Source organism: Trichechus manatus, unplaced genomic scaffold, assembly GCF_000243295.1.
Source record: "Trichechus manatus latirostris isolate Lorelei unplaced genomic scaffold, TriManLat1.0 scaffold00183, whole genome shotgun sequence".
Classification (NCBI taxonomy): Eukaryota; Metazoa; Chordata; class Mammalia; order Sirenia; family Trichechidae; genus Trichechus; species Trichechus manatus.
In genome coordinates, this window is record NW_004444119.1 from 275,208 (window position 1) to 285,188 (window position 9,981).

A 9,981-nucleotide genomic window follows, 5' to 3' on the forward strand; every position below is an offset into this window, starting at 1 on the left:
ATAGGAGCCCTGGTGGCATAATGGTTAAGTGCTCAGCTGTTAATAGAAAGGTTGGCAGTTCGAATCTACCTAGTGGCTCCATGGGAGAAAGACCTGGCAATCTGCTCCCATAAAAATTACAGCCTAGGAAACCCTATGGGGCAGTTCTATTCTGTCACATGGGATCACTACCAGTCAAAAATGACTCGACAGCACCCAACAACATGTTTTATTATGGAGACAAAGCATTAAAAAAAGAAATAAAACTATCATATGCCATGTGGTAAATACTACGAAGGAGAGAAAAGTAGGATAAGGGAGAGAAAAGTAGGATAAGAGATAGAAAGTAATTGAGCAGTGCAATTTTATATACGGTAATTAGGAAAGACCTGTGAGAAACTGCCATTTGAGTAGAAATCGGAGGAAATAGAGCAGAAAGCCTTTTCAATATAAAGGGTAGAACATTCTAGTGAGAGAGACCAGCAGAGGGACAGTTTTAAGGCAGAGGCCAGCTTGCACGTTTATGAACAAGGACTCTATGGTTTTGTTCCAGTGGCTTGCATGGGACATAATTGATAGAAAATTATGTCTAAAGTGATTTTTTTTAATGGACTTTCATGTGTTTAATAAACATCTAGGGAAGAGAGAAATTAGAAAAATGATCCTGAAGGTAGGATGTGAAAAGTTTCGTGGGAACAGAAGAAAGAAATTTAAACAAAGAAAGTACTTAACCTGTTGCCATGGAGTAGATTCTGACTCATGGCAACCCCTTGTGTGTCAGAGTAGAACTGTGCTCCATAGGGTCTTCAGTGGCTGATTTTTTGGAAGTAGTTCACCAGGCTCTTCTTCCAAGGCAGCTCTGGGTAGACTCAAACCACCAACCTTTTGGTTAGCAGCTGAGCATTAGCCGTTTGTACCACTCAGGGACCTTACTCAGGTGCCTAGAGTTGTATTCCCCTATTGTAAGGCACCTTAGGGTTCGGTATCTCTCTCTACGGGTTTTCATTATGTTTGCCCTATATGAACAAGGAGAGCTTCTTGGAAATTATATGTAGTTTGAATTTTATGAGTTAGTGACAGAGTTCTTACAACTCCTTCGTTCCTAGCAACTGGCCATCCTCTGAGTCCACTCTTCCAGCCACGCAAACTAACTCCCCACTAACATGCCCTGTTCCTTCATAATTTTTGCCTTTGTACATGGTATTCTGTCTATCTGGATGTTATTTCTCCTTTTATTACACTTAGGAAATTTCTCCTCATTGTGCAAGACCCAGCTACAATGCTACTTCTTTTATGGAGTCTTTGTGGCTTTCAGGGTAGGGTGAGTCACCCCTTCCTCTGCAGAAAATTCTGTTCTCGCTCCTCAAAGCTCTGATCACAATGCATTGTAATTTTGAGTGTAGTGGGCATGAATTTCACAGTCTTAAACTCTCATGGGTCTCTTCTGGATTAACACCCAGGGTGGTTCCAGGTGATTCCCCCTCTCTTTTCCGTGGTGCTAACCTCAGCTTCCAGAGGCTTTCATGTTTCAGCTCAGCACCTGGGAAGGGAGGCAAAGACTTCTGGGACGCCCCTCCCTCCATGCTTGGAGGAGCCCCTGTGCCCTGGGCTGCACTGTGCCTCCACTTCACAAGCACCTGGGGCATTCTGCCACCTGTGAGTGACTCAGGCCTGCTGTCTGTAAACCTGAGCCTCCTAGGATGGCCTCAGAGGAGGGTGCTGCGGAGCTGGCATGGGAATCTTCAACTTTCCTAGAACCACTCTGGAGCCTCAGGAGGTGTGCAGGGCGGGGGAGGGGGGTAGAGGGGAGAGAGGTCCCAGCCTTTGGGGCCCGCCCCTCTCGGCTGCCACTGCCATCTGACTGTGGGGCCATGCTCAAGCCCCAAGACTCAGCAAGACCCTCTCCCGCCATCCTTGAGATGGGTGGTGGGCACCATCCCTCTTCTCTGGACCCCCATCCATCAGGCCGCTGGTCACTCCCAGGTGACCTCACACTTTCCCTTGGCCCTCTATACCGCCCCCTCCAGCCCAGAAAGTGTCTGCCTTGTAGGAAAAGGGCTCTGAGGTCGCCCTGCCTTCCTCCCTACTTCCTGGGTGATAGTACACGTTCAAACTATACCTCAGGGTCTTCAAAGAAGTGCTTTCTCTGCCAGCAGCTTTAAAAAGCACATTTTGGAATTCACAGAAAAATCTTGACTCTCCCTTACATTTTGTATTCATTTTCCCTCAGAGGGTAATAATCCTCTGTCTAATGGACAAGTTTTAATGAACTGCAGAATGCAGAGCAAAAAGGAAATATCTAGAAGAGAAAATTATAAAGGGGAACATTTTAAATATCATCTCACCACGTTTATTTACCCATCTTCCATGGACTGAAAGATCACAGACTCCATTATCTTTGCGTCTTCCACTAGCTCATGACTGTGCTTGCCAATGAATGAATGAATGAAAAATCATATACCAATATTAACCAAATCAAAATAATAGCACTTGTTTGTAAAGGACCTCTTATGTGCCAGACTGCAGAAATATACACATTATTTCACTTAAATCTCAGAACGACTCTATAAACTTAGCCTTATTTCCCCATTTTTACAAGCAAGCAACCAAGTCTCAAAGGAGTTATACCTACTGTACTTATGATCTGTGCACATTTTTGTTGGTGGTGATGAAATTTAAAGCTGACTCAATCCCACTCCACATATGATGTCTTTCATCTCTGTCCTGTAATCAGATACATGGTATGTGCCTATTCTAGTGTAGTCACCGTGGGGGCTAGGACTCTTCCAATTCATCTCATTGAGATCTCACTGTGTAAAAAAATACCTGAATCAGTGCATAGTCTATCTGCCCAGCATACCTCCGATTAGGAAATGCCACTTCCTCATTCTGTGTTCATCTTGATTTATCCTGGAGGCTCACATGGGGCAGACCTTCCATGTCCTCTATGTCCTCACCCCAGCTCCAGAAATGAGCATCTTTCCAGGCCTAGCCAATCAGAATACTCCACCACCGCCCCCATGGTAATTGGCTATTGAGAAAACAGATTGTTCTTCCTCTATAAGCTCTATCTAAGGTGAGAACTCCTGGTGGATGCCCTTCTTGCCATATGAAGTGAGCCCCTTGAGACCACAGGCAATCCAGGAAAGCAAAGTGGAGGGTTGGAGACTGAGGAGCCCTGACCACATCAATTAGAGCTGCTGGATCCAGCCAAGTCTGAAGCTAGATTTACCCCTAAACACTTACTAGTTACATGAAGTAATAAATCCCTGTTTTTCTTAAGTGAATTTTAGTTTCGTTTCTGCAACTGAGAAGGGCCTACTATAGCTCTGCCTCACAGAAAATGTATATAACACAACATCTCAGCTATTTAAATATTTATGCTCAATTTGAGGAAAAAAAAATATGTATGAAAAAAATGCAAAGGATGGTATAAATTAAATGGAGAAATACTTAAAACCAGTATTTTTAGCCTTCTTTTCTCCAGATTAAATATCTTTAATATTTTCATTTTTTTTCTTTCTGTTTGATTTCTTTCTTTTCAAATTTAAGGTACTCATTATGTTTATCCTTAACATCTCTTTAAGAAAATAGGCCACACTATACTTGACAAAATCATGTTTGTAAAGATTTTTCTCTCCCCCAATGCATTTATTCATCTCCTTCCACTCACTCATTCATTCACTGGAGGAATCTATTTAAATCACCAGACAATCCTTCCTCCAGGAATGAAGTGTAGGAAACGTACACAAAGGAAGGATGATTTTGTGTGCTGTTTTTTCTGGACAAGTATTTCTTACACAAATGGAATAAACACCCCAAAATGTGCACAAGTTGTAAGTACACAGGTAGACACGACTTCAAAAGTCCTTGAATGCTTAATGGAAGATTTGTGGACCCACCTCCTAGAAAATGCAAGTCACTGTGTTGGTTCCTGCAAGAAAAACCACAGATGAGAAAACACGAACCTTGAAAGCCGTTTATGCTCTAGAAAGATGTGTCCTATGACACAAGAAGATTATGTGAGGCAGAAAACAAAACGTCTTTGAATAATGTTGACTGCTGTCCTGTTACTCCTCATTAATCTCATCAAAACAGTCTAGCAACAACTTGAACCACTTTGTGTGTTGTCAGTGAACTGATTCCGAATCCTGGCTGCTAACAAAACCCGAGGGGTTTGGCTCAGATCATCCCGGCCTCGCCAGCATACCCACTCAGCTGCCACCTCCTGCAACTTAGAAATGTTTTCTGGGTAATTAATGGAGGAAATGGTCTCTCTTCCACTTACACAACTAATATTCTATCTTTAAATGTAGTGTTTGAACTTTTCTTCCTGAACAGCTCATTTTGACTTAATTATTTTCCTTTTTTAAAATAAACTTGAACTTCAAAATTTAAGAGGTGTTATTGATTTCATCTAATCAATTATCCTTTAGAACCGAGGATAGCTAGACTACATCTCACATACTTTGGACATGTTATCAGGAGGGATCAATCCCTGGAGAAGGACATCATGCTTGGTAATGTAGAAGGTCGGCGAAAAAGAGGAAGACCCTCAATGAGATGGATTGACACAGTGGCTGCAACAATGGGCTCAAGCATAGCAACGATTGGAAGGATGGCAAAGGACGGGCAGTGTTTTGTTCTGTTGTACATAGGGTCGCTATGAGTTGGAACTGACTTGACAGCACTTAACAACATTCAATTATCCATCTATCTAATCACTTACTCTCTATTCACTCTATAGTCTCTGGGTGGTGTAAACAGTGAATGTGCTCGGCTGCTAACCAAAAGGTTGAAAACCATAGGGTTTTCAATGGCTGATATTTTAGAAGTAGATCACCAGGTCTTCCTTTCAAGGCGCCTCTTGGTGGACTCGAACCTCCATCCTTTCGGTTAGCAGCTGAGTGCGTTCACCGTTTGCACCACCCAAGGCCTCCCAACCACTTGAATTGTTAATATATTTTTTAATTATGTAAATAATAAAATGTATGGATTACATAACAATGTTGCTTATTATCAAGTTTATTTTTCATGAGGAGAAGCAAATGTATACTTTATATAAAGTAATGTATGATATGAAATGCTAAGCGAAAAAAAGCAAAAATATTTTTGAATGTTTTACATGATAGAGGTGGAGGGAAACAAGAAATTTCTCCTTCTGTTCTCTGGCTACCATGGTCCCTTTCCTCTCCCCACACACACACATTCAGAGACACAGGCTTCTTTCATGTCAGCGAATGGCCACGCCGTCCAGGACAGTTATCTATTCCTGCTTAAATCTAAAAGGGAAAATGCCGATCGTATTGTTTCAGTGTCAATGTAAAAAAGAACCTCCTGCCATTTTCCCCGGATTTTATTTCCTATTTCTGACTGCAATTTGAAATAAGAATCACTGTCTAACTCATCAAGGTTGCTTTAAAAGGGCTTTAGAGAGCCAAGACACTTTTTCTATCCCTTCTTCAGCAGCCAAGAAAAACACTTCCAGATCAAAAGACTTAAAGATCCTTTTAGGGAAGTTTAAGCCCTTAAGTAAATCTACCCAGTTCTGTAATTTTAAAAAATCCTTAAAAATTGAGCATAGCTCTAGAAAAGCTGACTTGGCCTCAACATAAAGTCATAAATGTCAGGGTTTTCCCCTATTTGGCGACTCAGTGGATGTCACACAAACACAACTAAATGCAAAATTTGACCAGTGGTCAGGACTCATGGGGGACCCCAAGCTGAGGAAGTGGCTTCTGTTGGGAGAACAATGATGATTCCCAAGAGACTACCCTCTTTGTGATAGATGCCACCACCCACAGAGAGGCACAGGAAACCATTCTCTGGAAGTAGCTAGCTAAACTCCAGCAGTTTTGCCAAATGTGTAAAACGTAGTTGTTCCATGGAAAAGGTGTGTGTCAGGTCGTATCCTTTCACCATACTTATTCAATCTGTGCTGAGCAAATAATCAGAGATGCTGGACTATATGAAGAAGAACCGGGCATCAGGATTGGAGGAAGACTCATTAATAACCTTCGATATGCATATGACACAACTTTGCTTGCTGAAAGTTAAGAGGATTTGAAGCACTTACTGAGGAAGATCAAAGACTACAGTCTTCAGTATGGATTACACCTCAGCATAAAGAAAACAAAAATCCTTGCAACTGGAGCAATAAGCAACAACATGATAAACAGAGAAAATACTGAAGTTGTCAAAGATTTCATTTTACTTGGATCCATAATCAATGTCCATGAAAGTAGCGGTCAAGAAATCAAACAACGTATTGCATTGGGCAAATCCGCTGCAAAAGACCTCTTTCAAGTGTTAAAAAGCAAAGATGTCACTTTGAGGACTAAGGTGCGCCTGACTCAAGCCATGGTATTTTCAGTCTCACATATGAAAGCTGGGCAATGAATAAGGAAGATCGATGTAGAACTGATGTCTTTGAAAATACTATGGACTGCCAGAAGAAAGAACATATCTGTCTTGGAAGAAGTACAGTCAGAATGCTTCTTGAAGTGAGGATGGCAAGACTTCATCTCACATACTTTGGACATGTTACCAGGAGGGACCAGTCCCTGAAGAAGGACATCATGCTTGGTAAAGTAGAGTGAATGAAAAAGAGCTTCCATCCTACAAAATATCTGACCAGTACTCCTCAAAACTGTGAAGATTAACAACAAAAAAGGAAGTCTGAGAAGCTGCCACAGCCCAGAGGAGCTAACAAGACATGATAGCTAAATGCAATTAGTTTTTCAGGAAAAAACTAATTAAACTCAAATAGAATATCGAGCTTAATTAATAATCATATATCAATATTGGTTCATGAATCATGACAAGTGTACATAGCAAAATGTTGACATAAGGGGAAATTGGGTGATATGGACTGAATTGTGTCCCCCAAAATATGTGTTGAAATCCTAACCCCTATACATATGGATTGTGTGACAAAGAGAAAGCCTTCTCTTAAAGCCTGTACCCTTAATTCAAACTCCTAGGTGCCTGAAATGAGAAAACAAATTTCTCTTCTTTAAAACCACCCACTTGTGGTGTTTGTTACAGAAGCACGACAAGACAGTCACTAGGTGTGGGGTACACAGGAATTCTCTGTATTATCTTTACAACTCATAGAGACACTATAGGACATAGTAGAACTGCCCCATAGTTTTTCCAAGGAGTGACTGGTGGATTTGAACTGCTGACCTTTTGGTTAGCAGCCGAGCTCTTAACCACTATGCCACCAGGGCTCCATAAAGCTAACACTATTCTAAAATAAAATATGTATTTTAAAAAATGTGGGGGAGACATAGGGGACACATTTAGCCACTTGTGTCCCACCCTGGGCTGGGTCTGCAGAAGGCAGATGATGAATGATGTGGGCCACCAGGGAGCACACGGTCCTGGGAGACACAAACTCCATCATTCACAGTATGACAAACACATACAGGGGAGTATAGACGGACTCCAAGGGAACACAGATGGAGAGGGCAGGATTTTTATTTTTCCTATATTCATCATTTCAGAGACTCAAATATAAAGAAGAGAACTAAACCTACATCTTCTCATCTAAAGGAAAGAAGGAGAATCTCTAAGGCTTTTAGAAAAATGTGATTGCTTCATTTTATAGGACTTATAAAAACTATGAGGAGAAATTTCTCTTTTATAAGAAAAAGTCAAATTCATCCAAATGAAAAGTCACTTAGAATGTTACCAAACCAAAACTGAAGTTCACGATGAAATTATGGAACTCTGGTGTCTTAGGCTGGGTTCTCTAGAGAAACAAAACCAGTAAAGCATATAAATATATGTAGAGAGAAATTTATACCAAAGAAACAGCTAACATGATTGTAGAGGCTGGAACGTCCCAAGTCCGTGGATTAGGTTAGAGGCTTGTCCCGATTTACGTAGCTGCAGGGGCTATTGAACCCAAGATCGGCAGATCGGAAAGCAGGGCTCTCACTCACAGGCTGAGAATATCGATGAATCCCAAGATTGGCAGATAAGCTGACAGCTCAAGTCCCAAGAACGACAGGTCAGACAAACAGGAGGCAGCTGCAGGATCCAGAGCGAGCAAAAAGCCAGAACATCTGCTTATATTGTGATGCAGGCCACGCCCCCAAGGAAACTCCCTTTCAACTGACTGGCTACTCACAGCAGATTCAATCATGGGAGTGATCACATATAAACACTGAGAATCGTGGTCCAGCCAAGTTGACACACAATCTTAACCATCACATCTGGTTATGGGAACTCTGTGTCTGCTGTGCTGTGGGCAGCTGACCTCCCTGATAACACCCCCTCCTCAACACCCAGGTCAGAGCACTAGAAAGTTCCCCTTCTGCACTTCTAAGAGCACCTCCTTGTATTCTGTCAAAGAAGTCAACAAATAGTCGCCCTGTTAGGCTAACTTTATATGCTGGTTCCTATACCCTGGAGTCCCTGTATAGTGTAAATGTTAACACGCTCAGCTGCTAGCCAAGAGATTGACAGTTTGAGTCCACCCAGAGGCACTTCGGAGGAAAGGCCTGGTGGTCTACTTCCAAAAAAAATCAGCCATTGAAAATCCGATGGAGCTCAATTCTACTCCAACACACCTGGAGTTGCCTTGAGTTGGAGTTTACTGGATGGCAAATGGTTTTTTTGTTTGTTTGTTTGCTTGCTTGCTTGCTTTTGTTTTTGGAGAGGATGAGGTCACCAGAGTGTGTAGAGCGACAAGAAATGATGATTAATGACAAAACTTTGAGGAATACTAAGATTTAAGGGATAAAAATATGAGAAACAAAAAAACAGTGACTTAAGGGATGTTGTTGTTGCTAGGTGCCATCGAGGTGGTTCCAACTCATAGCCACCGTGTGTACAACAGAACAAAACACTGCCTGGTCATATGCTATCCTTATGTCATTGCTATGTTTGAGCCCATGGTTGCACCCACTGTGTCAATCCATCTCACTGAGGGTCTTCCTCTTTTTCGCTGACCCTCTACATTACCAAGCATGATGTCCTTCTCCAGGGACTGATCCCTCCTGATAACATGTCCAAAGTACATGAGATGTAGTCTCACCATCCTTGCTTTTAAGGAGAATTCTGACTGTATTTCTTTCTAGACAGACTTGTTCATTCTTTTTGAAGTCCATGGTATATTCAATATTCTTCGTCAACACCATAATTCAAAGGCATCAATTCTTCTTCAGTTTTCCTTGTTCATTGTCCATCTTTCGCATGCATATGAAGCAATTGAAAACACCATGGCTTGGGTCGGGCACACCTTAGTCTTCAAGGTGACATCTTTGCTTTTTAACACTTTAAAGAGGTCTTTTGTAGAAGATTTGCCCAATCATTTGACCTGGAGTTAGAAAATCAAAAGGGAAGAACACACTTGGCATTTCTCAAGCTGAAAGAACTGAAGAAAAAATTCAAGCCTCGAGTTGCAATAGTGAAGGATTCTATGGGGAAAATATTAAATGATGCAGGAGACATCAAAAGAAGATGGAAGGAATACACATAGTTACTATACCAAAAAGAATTGGTTGATGTTCAACCATTTTAGGAGGTAGCATATGATCAGGAACCGCTGATACTGAAGGAAGAGGTCCAAGCTGCACTGAAGGCTTTGATGAAAAAGAAGACTCCAGGAATTGATGGAATACCAATTGAGATGTTTCAACAAACGGATGCAGTGCTGGAAGTGCTCACTTATCTATGCCAGGAAATTTGGAAGACAGCCACCTGGCCAACCAACGAAAAAGATCCATCTTTCTGCCTATTCCAAAGAAAGGTGATCCAACCAAGTTCGGAAATTATTGAACAATATCATTAACATCACACGCAAGTAAAATTTTGCTGAAGATCATTCAAAAGTGGCTGCAGCAGTACATCAACAGGGAACTGCCAGAAATTCAAGCTAGAATCTTAAAAGGACATGGAACCAGGGATATCACTGCTGATGTCAGATGGATCCTGGCTGAAAGCAGAGAATACCAGAAAGATGTTTACCTGTGTTTTATTGACTATGCAAAG